General features: G+C 30.8%; 1 protein-coding gene across 3 annotated transcripts in view; it reads left to right on the top strand.

The window, feature by feature from the left end:
* LOC143206585 (putative G-protein coupled receptor CG31760) overlaps positions 1 to 15,697 on the top strand; it is a 337,104-nt gene that overhangs the window by 260,607 nt on the left and 60,800 nt on the right. The window lies entirely within an intron of this gene.

Genomic DNA, 15,697 nt, shown 5'->3' with positions numbered 1-15,697 from the left:
ACAGTTAGTTAAAAGCACGTTTTTTATAAATGCAAATTTTTAGTTCTCATTGTCCGATATCAAAAAAACCTTCATATGTGTAATGAGAACCATGAGAATGATAAACAATATTAAATTTATTAATATCCACATCACAGGTATATCAATAAATCAAAACTTTAAAATAATCAACAAAGTATAATAATGAATTTTTATTTAAAAGCAAAAATAAATAATTTAAACATCTAAACAAAAACATCTCTTCTTTCTTCTCCTCAAAAACTGTCTTCATGGCGATGCTAATCAAAATTTATGAATACTGTTTATTTCTATTCCCCTTTTGAGAACCTAAAATATATAAAATTTCAGCCAAACTTGTTTAAGGTTGTGAAGAATATCTTCTTTGCACCTCTTGTGATCGCTGGTTATTGGTTTTGGAGAGGTGTGGGTATCTGCAGTGGCCCTTAAAAAGAAGTAAATGATTGTGTAATATTGGTAATGGTGGCTGAGGCTATTGTTCCCGAAGATCCAACAGTATTATAATCAAATTGTATGTTCTTCATTCTAGGCAAGAACAATAAAATCCTGTAAAATGGATAATTCCGAAGGAAATATACCGGTGGTTTTAAAGACAGATATTCTCTTATTTAAAGCTATATTTGAGTAATATTTGTTTCTATAGCCAAAACAATTCCTATATAATTATTTTAATCATGTTTCTCAGCTTTATATACATGTCGTTATATGCAGGTTACATCCAAATGTTGTAAGTGATGTGATAAATGTGGAGAGATGCTCAACTTAGTTACATACTTATTTTTACCTATCTCATATGCCCCCAGTATAACATGAATATTATGATTGTGCATATTAAGTAAATCTGTTTCTGGAGTAGATTTTATAGGTCTAATGAAATGTTATAACCACATTAAGAATACTTGTTCATTGATCCTCCCATTTATTGAACAAGTATAGAGAGCTCCTGGTCATCAGACACTCTAAAGATATCAACTAAACGTGCACATCATATCATTCACGAATATTTGAGTATGAGAAAGCTCTGTGCAAAGTGGGTGCCGCGCGAGCTCACTTTTGACTAAAAACAACGACCAGCCGATAATTCGGAGCAGTGTTTGTAGAGGATTAAGCGTAATAAACCCGACTTTTTGCGTCGATATGTGACAGTGGATGAAATATGGCTCCATCATGTCACTCCGAAGTCCAATCGACAGTCATCCGAGTGGACTCGAGCAACAGTCGGTTGGCAAGGTTATGGCGTCTGTATTTTGCGATTCGCCTGGAATAACTTTCATTAACTACCTTCAACAGCGACTATTACATAGCGTTATTGGACTGTTTGAAGGCCGAAAAGAAAAAGCTACATCACCAAGACAATGCACCGTGTCACAAGTTAGTGAAAACGATAGCAAAAATCCTTGAATTGGGCATCGAATTTCTTTCTCATCCACCGTATTCTCCAGATCTGGACCCCAGCGAAAATTTCGTGTTCTCAGAGCTCAAAAAAATGCTCGCTGGGTAGAAATTTTCGTCGAATGAAGAGGTGATCATCTGATGCCTATTTTGAAGCAAAGGACAAATGGTACTACAAAAATAGTATCGAAAAGTTGGAGGGTCGCTATAATCAGTGTATCACCCTTGAAGGGAATTATGTTGTATAAAAAAATTTTGTCAAAAAAAATTTCTTTTACTATGGTAGGCCGGGGACTTTTCAATTGACCTGTTATATCTGACAATTTGTCGTTAAAATCCAAATTTCCAAAATATTACCTTGTACGGATACCACAAAATAAGTTTCCATCGCTGATGCTGCCGTTCAATTGATTTATCGAGGAGAAATTCGAAATTAATACTGGAAATGACAAAAAATGGCGCCCAAAGATTAACGGTTTTGCCCGCGAATAACCACCCAAAATATAAATCAAAATTTCCTTCGCCTTGTTTTGTTGAGCGTTTTTCGGCAAGAGGCCCCGATAAAAATGACAGGTAATTTCACTTTTCATACTTTTTTGCTTTTTCCATTTTCCTGTCAATTGATTGCCGAAACTTAATTATTGTTGTGGATAAGACAAAAAAAGTAACGATCTTACTTCGGAATTATCTCGAAATCGAGGATTCTTCGTTAATATAATATCGTTAGTTGATGAAAAATTGCCCCGTGGAATATAAATCATTTTATTTTTGAGTCAGAATGCATTTACGGTCCTGATTTTTAAAATAACCTGATGAATAAACATAATTAATTAAAAGTTTATATGTGTCAGTTGTTTTAAAATTAACTCTTAAATAACCAGGGGAGTAAGATTTAGTATAATATTTTATATTCAATATAATTAAGATAAGGAGTTTAATACTGTCCATGAAACTAAATAGAAAAACAAAACTTATTTACAAAATGTGGAACTTAACATCACGCGGCTCGTCTTACTTTTTTGCAGTTGTCTATAACTAAGTCCCTTATTACCATGTTTCCAATTCTTACTAAAACAATCCAACTATTAAAGAAACCAATCTAACTGTTAAATACGATGGTTTTGATACTTCTGTACAGAAACCAATAGGTTTCTATTTAGTATTATTAAGTTATTCCTAACGCTAATCATGGATACGCTCATTTTCACCACTCACTACTTTTGTTGTTTTATTTGAAAAAAAAACCTTTCATCCAGACATGTCAATCACCTTTAGAACCTTATGGTGACACTGCTCTATTGTATCGTAATAGTCGGTTTTGCTTTTAACAATTTAAGAGTGGTAATCTTGGATGATCTGGGGACTCTAAATAGTCCTAAGACAATGAACTGTAAATCTTATTTTACGAAAATCCAGTTCAAACTCTCATAGTACTTTTAGACCGCTTAGCAGTTATGTTTACAAGCGATAAGTAAAATTCAAAACGAGGGAAAATGGCTACCACAGAAGTTGATTGAAAAGCCATTTCGAACAATTCCAACATCGCGGCTTCAATGCCTGCTGGACAAAAAAAATCGACTCTCTATGGCGTAGTGTGACTGATGAAAACAACTGGATCTACTGCGGTGGTCCCAACTGCAAAAGGGTTCATGGGTTAGTTCAGGAGAGCCATGCTTATAGACACCAAAGGAAAATATTCATGGCCATGAAGTTCTTGCCGTGCATATGGTAGGATGATCAAAGTGTAGTGTTACCAACTACTTAAACTGAACGAAACTCTTACTGAAGTTGTATTCCGAAGTCAATTGAACAAATATAACAACGTATCGTTGCAGAAAAATATCAGCAAGTCGTCATATCGCATCACAAAGCTCGGCTACACGTTGCAGCTCGAATAGGAATTTCTACCGCACTCAGCGCACCAACCAGAAATAGTGCCTTCTGATTACCACTTGTTCAGAGGTGTTCAGCATAGTTTGGCGAGTTTATGGTTTCAATATATAAAAAAAGTGCGAAAATAGATGATTGTCTCGCAGCCAAGTCAATATAATTTTTTCGGGTTGGGAAAGAGAAATTTTTTTAGAAATACATCGTACAATTATTTTTTTATAAATATTTTTTTAAAGTGAAAAAATTATTAAAATACATGCAAGCATATAATAGAATTTGCGTATATACATACAGACTATGTAAAGATAAATCATATAAATTAAAAATCAATTCAAGGTCTTGTTCAAAATTACATATAGTAAATTCAAAATAGCAGTGACACGGGAAACGTCGCAATGTTGCCGCAGATACTCTGAGTTTTAGTACACTTAGGCTCTGACATATAACAAAATAATTGAACAAATATTATATTAAATATAATTTATTTTAACATTATAGTACATCAAATGCATTTATTATCGAAGAACTTAAAACCTAAAAATATCTTAAAACTTAAAACTACAATTAATTTTACAGCCACAATAATTTATAGGTTAGAGTTGTGTTATTATATATACAATGAGCTTTTTTCCACACTAGTATCGGTAGGGTTCTAGACGCGTCTTCGTATGTAGTGGTATCTGTTCTGAACAACAACACACTGCATTCTCCTTAATGTATTTCCCATATCTGCAAAATATTTAGTGTTATTTCTCTCCACATACATGTTAGCCAAACATTTATGTATATTCTGAACAATAAGACACATGCTCATAAAGCTTTCACACTCTATAATACAATTCCCTTACAATTAAAGTAAATTAATTGTATACTGACCTTTAGTGGTTTCCTCTTTCATCACCCTGCCTTGGTAATTGTCAGCATTGAATCATAAACCAACATTCATAGTTTTATTCAAACACAGTCACTTTCAGAACTACTAGTCAAGTTAATAACCAAGCTGTTTATTTCCAATCTATTTAAAACTTGCTCAATATTCTACCATTTGTCAATTTCTGCTTCAATGCGTCTGATCAAGCTCATACAAACCGAAAGTGTTATTTTTAACAATGCCTCTTTCCATAAATCCAGACAGTTCTGGTTTGAATATCCTCCTCGGCCTGAATAGTTATTGTAATAATTCTTTGCAATACCCCATATTAACTCTATTGGATTAAAAATGCAATGATAGGGAGCTAGATGTAATACTCTTTGGCCATAACATTCAGTAATCTGATTTACTATGTATATATTCTCAGGCTTAATTCTAAAAAAGTAAATTACATAAAATGCAATAAAATATTTTATTTATATTTGCCGAGTAATAATTTGAAATAGTTCATTCTTTAACATGATTTCCTCGAATTATTTTATGTACTTTTCCTTAATTGTAACCTTTGTTGATGAGCTTATTAGGATTTTTTCCACCAGTGTACTATATATATATATATATATATATATATATATATATATATATATATATATAGTAAATATGGTGCATTGTACATAGCAATAACTGATGGTTCATCCAAGTTCTTTAAAAGCTGATTTTTAAACTACTGCAAAGACAAGTTATGGTTCATTTCTTCATGGTAGTCACCGTTAGACTTAGAGAAACACTAATTCTGCACTAGGAATAAAACCATTCCTGTTTCCCGCATGAAGAACTATATGTCTGCAATGAATAAATGTTATGACTAACACAACCTAATTGATAGTTATTCCATTGTTTACCTTTTTCCATGAATCTTTGTTGTCTTTAAACTATATTTCTTATCACCTTGCCATGAGCGACCTAATGTACCATTCTGAAATATTTATGTCTCATTTAAATATATAAATTGATATAATAATTCTTCCTTGATTTTGTTATATGTTTTTTAAAATTGTATTCCATTAAAAGGAAGTTCCAAGGAAGTTCCATTAAACCCCTTCGTGGTTTATCTTTACACCACTTAAATCCTATATTATCCAACAATGTATGAACGGATATTCTACATATCTCAAATAGCTGTATATCTTTTGGATCTTTGTGGATAATTCCCAGACTAACAATTGTCTCTGAAATAATTGTATTAAATTATGTTTCGGCTGAAAGAACTACTTATTGTTCTATACATTTCGTATATTTCATTTAACGAAACACCAAGACTGATCTTGATTCCGTCACCTGTTTCGCATAAACAGGTTTTCTTTTTGGCGAATTTAAGGTTATATTGTTTTTTATTTTTTGAGATAGTTTAGTGACTAATATTCAGTACAAAGCATTAAAACCTTTGCCGGTTTATAATCCGTAATTATAATATTTTGAAGAATTTTCAGACGTAACTCATTCCGTTACATGTTCGAACCTGTCTAACAGCGTTCTCTTTTATTATCGTATCTCTTTTTAAATAGTATAAAAAGAGAACGATAATAATGTCCGACTCTAAAACTATTTTACAATTTAGACAGACATATTGATTATCGAACGTACTACGTCATTTTTAACTTAACATAAAAAGTCGATTAAAACCTATAAGTTAATATATGCGTGAATATAAAAGTCAATTGTAAGAGAAATGACATATTTGGCCTGAAGATAATTTAATGCTCGATATTCCAGGCAAATATTGTAAATTCCGGCAAAATGATAAATTGTTATTCCGTCTCTCATCATATATACAGGACATAAATTGGAATTTTTGTTATATACTACTCTATTTAAAACATTTCTGATATTTTATCGTAACAAAACTTAATTTAAACACACAATATCTAGTTTTGTTTTCTTTTGATTTTCGTGTTTTTTATTTACTTATTTATAAATCATTATTTACATAAACGATATTTATTCAAACTATAGACAGGTAATAGATAGATAATAATGTACCTGATAAAAACAGTGTTGGATATGCATTTACCCTAATATCTGTGCACCATGACAAACACCATGACGTTGATATATTTGCATTGTGGTTTATCCAGGTAACTTACTACTATTTACTTGATCAACCCATTTTCGGAAAGGAGCGAGATCATTCATCATCAAACGATGTCTAATTTCCGTAGTAGAATTTTACCCTGGTACACTACATCTTTTACTACACTGACGCATTGTCATCAATTTTTATATTATTACTCAATAATAATTAATGTAAAACAGAAAATATGCACAACGTAAAACGAAAATTTCCTGATCTAAACATAAACCATAACCTACAAACAATAAACATAAAAATGGACGCCCATAGCTGATTTCACACAATTTGACCGACCAATCACATTTCACGTTAGTGACGGCACCAGGAATTTAAACTAGCCAATCACAATTTGCGATCGCAGCGCTTCAGTTGATTGAACTAAAAAATACATTTCCCCAAGGTCGCCTATACCGTGAAATTTCTATTTTTTCTATGGACGCCCATAGAAAATGCTGATTTCACACAATTTGATCGACCAATCACATTTCATGTTAGTGGCGGCACCAGGAATTTAAATTAGCCAATCACAATTTGCGATCGCAGCGCTACCGTTGATTGAACTAAACAAAACATTTCCCCAAGGTCGCCTATACCGTGAAATTTCTATTTTTTCTATGGTCGGCATTTACGATGTAGCATCGAAGAGATGTAGATCGTTGAGGTTAACTTCTGGTAATAAAAGTTATCTGATGTTTCACAATATTTTTCTCTGTTCATTATTGGATGTTGTGCGTTGGTATTAGATTAGTGGCTATTAATTATTAATCATCTTTGAATAAAGACATTTTTAAATTAACAAAATTATCAAGTATTTTATCGAAGAATGTTGATGAACAATTTTGTTAGATTATTTGAGGTTAACCTTGTGTTTATATCAGTTATGAACTAATTTGGATGTAAAAATAACTTATTAATACTGACTAAATTGGTAGAATTAAATATAAGTGATGACAAAACTAACATCTTAATCTGTATTATCATCAAATTGTAAACATGAATGGAAGTAATATTTATGTTCACTTGATTGTTATTTTAACTAAAGAAGACTTTAACATAAGAAGATATATCACTTTATATAGTTCACAAGGATGGAATTATAAAAGTAAAGGAATAATAAGTATAAAAACACATATTGAATTGTAAATTTTATTGAGATTTAACAAATATTCATGGAAATTTTTTTATATTTATAGATATATTTTATAGTAATCTGCGAAAAATTATGAAAATGGAAAAGTTATTTTTCAACTTGCTTGTTAGAAAGACTTTACGAATCCTTTTAGTGGTACCTAATCTATAAAAGTAATTAAATTATTAGTCAAGACATTACTGTACAAAACATGAACTCATTACCTATTTTATTTTAAACAGAAAGGCTCTTTAATCTACTTTTCTACCTTTAGAGTAGTAGCTGTTAGATCATTAGGGTGTCTTTAACAATTAATATTATGCGTTTTTATGAAAAGATTCGTCAACTCTTGTCAGCACATTTGTCCTTTTAAGGGTGTTATTCTCTACCACTCTAGCAATCTGCAAAATCCTATCAACAGTTAGACCTGCAGTCAATTGATCTTTGTGTTTATTCTCTCGGCTTTTGTCCATTTTTGTAACGAATCTTATATTTATGCCCCACATGTGTCTCAGTATATTCAAGGGATACTTTACCTAAAATAGATGTTATTACTAAAACATATAACTACTAAAATATACTTCTAATTGTTACCAGTCAATGCAATTTTTGTTATTATCCTTGACGGACAAACTCCATTAATGAAAAATATTAATCCTCTAGCTGACGTACTGTAGATGTGTTTTCATAATGTTAGTTGAAATAATGGATTATACCCAGGGAATTTTTTCTTGCAGAATTGACACACTAAATTTTCCTATAAATATAATATTTATTTTAATAAATTTATTCAAAATAATTTAAATAAAATCAATAAAAAAATCAAAGGATTTTTACTTTTGAACTTGTTTTGTCACATTCTTACACAATATCAAACTTTTTTCTATACGTTACTTGTTTATTTTTAACTTTTTTGTGAGTAAACCTTTCAATCCAGAACAGAAAAAAAAACTGAGTTTAAGTTTACTTTTGATTCTAAGCACGAAAACTTGTAGTATCGTAAATAATGATTGATTTTAGAACGATGCGAAAAAGTTATTCTTCTCAGGTGTATTACGTTACTTTATAAAGTTATTTTGAAGAAAGTTAGACACACTATCAAACTTTTACCGGAGAATTATTCACTACAACTAGATCTGCAACTATATTGACGTAAAACGTCAAGTGTTTTACTAAATCGATAAAACCTTAGCGAATATTGTGTCACGTTGTAAAATATACGATAGTACATCTTTAAAATACGTAAATATTTTGTTTACTACCGTAAACATACAAATAATAGTTAAATTTTTAATATATTTTCAAAATAAATTGTCTTTAAAACGGATAACGGTTAATAAAAACAAATAATATCCACTTTTGTTTTCTTTTGACTTTCGAGTCTTTTATTTACTTGTTTATAAATCATGAATTAACATGAACGATATTTATTCAAGCTGTAGTAAGTGCACCCTCATATATCTTCAGAAACACATGAAATATCTAAACAATGAATGAAAAGCTTTGTCACATTCTTACACAATATCAAACATTTCTCTAGACGCTTATTGTTTATTTTTAACTTTTTGGTGAGTAAACCTTTCAATCCAGAACAGAAAGAAACAAAAAATTGAGATTAAGTTTACTTTTGCTTGTAAGGACCAAAACTTGTAGTATCGTAAATAATGGTTGCTTTTAGAACGAAACTAAAAAGTTATTCTCCTCAAGTGTATTACCTTACTTTATAAAGTTATTTTGAAGAAAGTTAGACATGCTATCAAACTTTTACCGGAGAAGTATTCACTGCAACTAGATCTAAGACTATATTGACGTAAAACGTCAAGTGTTTTACTAGTTCGATAAAACCTTAGCGAAAATTCGGTCACGTTGTAAAATATATTTTAATACTCTTTAAATTACGTAAAGATTTCCTTTACTACTGCAAACATACAAATAATAGTTAAATTTCCAATACATTTTGCAACTAAATTACCTTTAAAACAGGTAATTATTTAGCTGCAAGCAGAGGTTGCCCTTTTGGGCTTCCTCCTAACCACCTGTAGTCGTTTGATATCCCGTAGTAACAAGTTTTCATTATCACCTTTATTGATACCCCAACATTTTAGGTAGTAGGTGTTTATGTTATCGTTGTGTATAGGCCAACAAAAACATGGCGCACGAAATTATATAAGAGTTGTTAAATCTTTAATAATGACAGTTAATAATAGTTCGAAGAAATATTGTAATATACCTATAATAATGAATATTATTCAAGTTGTTTCGGTACATGTACTTTAATTGCTTAAATAAAGTAGCGTTCTTTGTATTCTTTATTTGGTACATAAAAACAATTAATTTAAACTAATTTTTAACAATAGTAATTAAAGTGTTTATTAAACAACATATTAAAGATAATTACTATTCAGATTATGAAATGCTTCTAAAACAATGCCGTTCCAACAATTATTGAAAAATTATATCTCATTAACGAAAAAATAGACAGAATACTCAGATTAGCATCAAGAAAAAAATCAACCAAGCATTTATATGTAACACACCACGGAAAGACGTGAGCCATTCTTATTAGACAAGGACTAATAGTTTTCGTACGTTTTCTTGATGAAAAATGGTAGTGACTTCTGCAAATTAAGTCATTCCTAGAATTTTGCATCCAGCTGGAACAGATAGTTATGATAATAATTTCAATTAATTTTTTACGCTTGAATATTCATACTAATACTATCTTTGTCGTCTTGAACCCTAACTCGTGAAATATCTAGTCTAAATAACTTTCTCAATTAGGATATCCCTTCATATGAAACTATATACAAAATATATTTATTTAAAATCAATTGAGATGCTATATGTTTAACAACGGTGGCTCTATATGGAATTATACCGAAATTATGGAATAATCTGTTATTGTCTTATTAAATCATTGAGCTTAGTGAATAACTAAAATTACCAGTGAAACCCATCATTCATTTAATTGCCAATGATTGGATCAATACGAACTAATATTGAGAGTTCAATTAGTAATCAATATTAGTTCAATAGTAATTAGTTCAATAGTAATCAATAACTCACCATGTTTTAGATCTCAACAAGTCATAGTCATATATATTAGATGCAAAATTGATATATAGGTATGTTAGTTATAGAAATCTCCTCTTTTTTGTCATTGACGCATCCAATGTCGCTAGTAATTTGTGATTTTAATCATTCTGGTAAATATTGCGGTGCAATATTTTATTAACATCACTACACCGATAATAATGCTAGTCCAATACTATTTTAATATGAAAAAGGTATAATATAAATATTTCATATTACTAAACAACTATTGTGTTTTTTAATGCATGGTATGGGACTTTGGAAATTCAATTTTATTTTAGTGACCTTACAGCTTGAGCTCTTATGTTTTTAGCCGAACTCCACTAAGCTTTATCACAAACACTTCGAGTAATTACGGAACATTTGCCAATCCAACATCAAAGAAAAGCAAAAGGAAGAGGTGGCGATTGAAGCAATATGCAAAAAAAATTTACATACCTTATTTTTTAACATAGTTCTTGAGGCCCATGATTTCTAATAGATCCAAAACAAAAATCGAAACTGTCTTGGTTAAATAGTATTAAGCTACAACATATTAATTTAAATACTTAGCCAAAATATATTTATTAAAATAAATTAACTCCATATAAAAAATATGTCTGACCTTTTTTGAATTCATTCAGTTAACCGGACAGTCTGCCGTTGAATTGGCTGTCGTTTCACAGTAACTCGAAATATTTCTTAGTGTAGTCAAATGGATTTCGAGCAAAAGTCAGCTGAGCTGAAGTTGTAAGGTTACAAAAGGTGCATTCAAGGTGCTCTACGATCTATAGCAACTATTCTAAGTAAGAAACTTTCAAGCTTTGAAAAATACCTCTAGTCCGCAGAATGAAGAAGAGAAAGAGCTTTTTGAAGAGAAAAAATATAGTTGAAGCAAAAACTTGGCTTGATGCCGAGTTTACGGACACTGCCCTAGGAAAATCAACCATCAACGATTGGTATGCTAAGTTTAGACGTGGTGAAATGAGCACCGAAGACGGTGAACGCAGTGGACGCCCCCTTTGTTACCGAAGAAAACATTTAAAAAATCCACAAAATGATTTAGAAAAGCCGTAAATTGAAATTGAATGAAATAGCAGACACTCTAAAGATATCAACTGAACGTGTACATCATATCATTCACGAATATTTGGGTATGAGAAAGCTCTGTGCAAAGTGGGTAAAGCGCGAGCTCACTTTTGACCAAAAACAACGACAAGTTGATAATTCGGAACAGTGTTTGAAGATCATTAAGCGTAATAAACCCGCGTTTTTGCATCGATATGTGACAATGGATGAAACATGGCTCCATCATTTCACTCCGAAATCCAATCGACAGTCATCCGAGTGGACTGTACAGGATGAACCCTCTCCAAAGCGTGGGAAAACGCAACAGTCGGCCTGCAAGGTTATGGCGTCTGTATTTTGTGATGTGCATGGATTAATTTTTATTGATTACCTTGAAAAAGGAAGGACCATCAACAGCGACTATTACATAGCGTTATTGGACTCTTTGAAGGACGAAATCACCAAAAAACGGCCGTATCTGAAGAAAATTCTTCATCCACCGTACTCTCCAGATCTGGCCCCCAGCGACTATTTTCTGTTCATAGATCTCAAAAGAATGCTGGCTGGGAAGAAATTTTCGTTGAATGAAGAGATGATCGACGAATCTGAGACCTCTTTTGAAGCAAAGGGCAAATCGTACTACAAAACTGGTATCGAAAAGTTGGAGAGTCGCTATAATGAGTGTATCACCCTTGAAGGAAATTATGTTAAATACAAAAAAATAATTTTACCAAAAAAAATGTGTTTCATTATGGTAGCCCGGGGACTTTTCAACTGATATTTTAAGTCAACGCAAAAAAAATCACATCACTTTATCCAAACTGAAACATACACTCCTCTATCAATCTTATCCGTATTTTATATATAACAGTTATTTTGTAGAAAATTACCTCGGAAAATAACATTTCTTTAACGTAAAAATACACATCGACGTTAAAAAAAAAGGACCCAACCCGTATTCTATGTTACCCGATACCGAATGGCGTACGCCGCTCTTATTAGACAAGAACTAATAACGTTCACTTGATAAAACGGCCTTACATTTCGAGCCGGCCCGAAAATAATCCCCGCCCCCGCCCTTGAACTCGCCGACCGCAAAAAAAAGAACTGGGGCAAATTTAAAGGTCATTTCGGCGTAAATCCCGGAATGGGAAAGATGAGCCCCGATCGTATACAGTTACAAGGAAGTGTCTTTTTGGATGGGAGCCTTGCGGCTTTGATAGGTCGATGGAAATAATTGAGTAGAACTGGAGCGAGAGGGACCGGGAATTTGACCGGCCGGAATACGAAGAAGATGAGACGATGCAACACGTATGAGTGAACCCGTCAAACGAAGGGTGGAATTTTATTCGGAAGTAAACGTATTTTCCCGGGATTTATTGGCGGCTGGTTGTCGAGTGTTTGAATCAACAACAATCCCGCAAATTTTAATAAACCGGCATATTTCATTCAGTTTAATATCAGTCAGTTTCTTTTTAAATTCAATGACTTGCTATAAGAATATTTTATGATGAGAATTGCTTTCTATATTGCTGATTTTGTTAGCATTAATCGTTAACGTACGCTAGATTAGGGTACGTTACTCCTCAGTCATCTTCGGCGCCTGCCCAATATCCTGCATAAAATAAAACATAGTAAAGAATAAACCATATTGTGTTCATTTTCTAATGACGGTACATTCTTTTCGAGTCGACAACAAAATTTAGGATATTATGACCTTTTGTAACATAAATAATTTTATAGTATTAATAATTAAATTGTTGTGTTATTCATGGTGGTTTAACATACATGGGTTTAAAATATGAAAGAACGAAGATAAGTGCAGAATGTAAGGTTATATTTTTAAAAGTTATAAAATCCAAACAGCATCAATTTTATTTATACTGGGAATGTTCGTCCATCATCTTGAATCTCGAACCATCTCCAATAGGTATCAACATATGCCAAAATTTAATGATAACAAGAACAGAGAAGAAAATGATTCTTGTATTGGAAGTAGTCAAGTCATTAATGAGGTTTGTCCATCAAGAATAGTATCAAAAATTGTAAATACTGATAACTCAAAAACTGATAATAATTAGACATTTATTTTAAACATAATTAATTATTTATCAAATTTGTGTATATTTATTTATAAAAAACGATAACGATGTGTAATATAATATTTAATAGAATGGCTGGACATATATTTATTATATTTTTATTATTTCGTTTTATTCAATACTTTTTTAAATAAAATGGGTTATTTCCAAAATTTTACCATTTTTATTTACCTCCTGAACCTATTTACCTGGTTTAGATATATAAATATTATATATATTATATATATGTATATATTATATATATATATATATATATATATATATATATATATATATATATATATATATATAATATATATAATATATATTATATATATATATATATATAATATATAATATATATTATATATATATATATATATATATATATATATATATTATATATATATATATATATATATATATATATATATATTATATATATATATATATATATATATATATATATATATATATATATATATAATATATTATATATTACAAAATAAAATTAACCTTTCGTTTCATTATTTTTCGTAAATTTCGATGCAGATAATTAAGACAACGATGTATCAAATAATTTATAGTGTATCCAAAAAACAGTGAACCGCGTCATCAAATTTTATCACGTCAAATCGTCGCAATGTGGCCACATGAAATTCTAACCTAATTAAAATAATGTAACAAAAATAATGTTATCAATATAATTTATCTTAACATTATAGTACGTCTAATACATGTATTATTGAAAGACTTAAACTATTAATTATACGGCCACAGTGGTTTTAGTTTGAATTGTTTTATTATATTCACATTGAACTATTTTCCTAACCACCTATGAAGTAGAGGCGCGCTTTTTATGTAACATAGTAATATCCTCTAATCCACATAATTAACAATTGTATATCAAAGTAAGGTATTTTAATTTCATCAGAAAGAGCATATTTCACTTTTAAAGTTTACTTTTTGTATATTCGATGCAGCGTTTCCATCTTACATTTTCGTGTCAAGTCAATGTGATATCACTGTATATCTCCTTAATTTCTTCTGTTACAAACTGTGTAAACGTGTCCGCCGCTAACTACTACCTAGTGGATCTTCATAAAAAGTGACTTCATTTATTCTAACTGCTTTTGTATAAAGAAAACCGTGCTAGTCGGATGAACCATAACCTGGGAAATAAGGTAATTAGAGTGGTAGTTTTCATTAGATTACTTCCTGCTATTGTGTGTTTTAGATTCCTACTCCCTTTTTTTAACACCCGAAGAAACGACTAAAGCATTTAAATAAGGTATTTTGGAGTATATTCAATTGGAAAAGATACTACTATAATTGGATTCTACACATGGAAAAGTTGAGAAAAATACTAAACTAATATTCGATCGTCAGTATTTGTTTCCATTCTTAGACCAGAAATATAAATAGCAACCCTCGTGTTGGTTAAAATATTCTTCAACACTAGCCTTTCTAGAAGAACTTTAAATTTCATGTCAGAAAACTACACGTTTTTAAAGCTAAACAAAGTCTGTACATTTTCCGGTATCTTTATAATCAAAAAGATCTATAAATAAAGCTATATATAATGTTTGTGAAGGTGCCATAAGATCTAACCCTAATAGTAGGGTGACGACGGAGACTGCAGGGGAATGGAGATTAGGTAAAGTTTTTAGTTCGATATAGTATATATATATATATATATATATATATATATATATATATATATATATATATATATAATTATATATACACGAAGGAAAGTGGAAGTAACAAGATGGCTTTATGCAACAGACGGAAATTAATTTCGGAGCACTCAAAGATCAATGACCATCAGAAGGAACACCATAAAACTAGAAACATGTGATCTTGAGTTATCAGTAAGAAGGAAGGAAACATTGTAATCAAAATAGTGAATAGTAACGGAGTAATTAAGAGTTTAAAAAATTAATCATGTGTATAACAAACAAGGATCAGTGAAGCACCAGTAAACTTCAATGGGATCCAACAGAATTATCGGTAAGGATAGAAGGAAAGATTTTAATCAATGT

The sequence above is a fragment of the Rhynchophorus ferrugineus genome, unplaced genomic scaffold (genome assembly GCF_030347505.1).
Source record: "Rhynchophorus ferrugineus isolate W39M unplaced genomic scaffold, kcgeb_rfMv2 rfM1, whole genome shotgun sequence".
NCBI classification, from domain to species: Eukaryota; Metazoa; Arthropoda; class Insecta; order Coleoptera; family Curculionidae; genus Rhynchophorus; species Rhynchophorus ferrugineus.
Note: the sequence above shows the minus strand (reverse complement) of the source record. Positions and strands in the feature narration are given on the sequence as shown.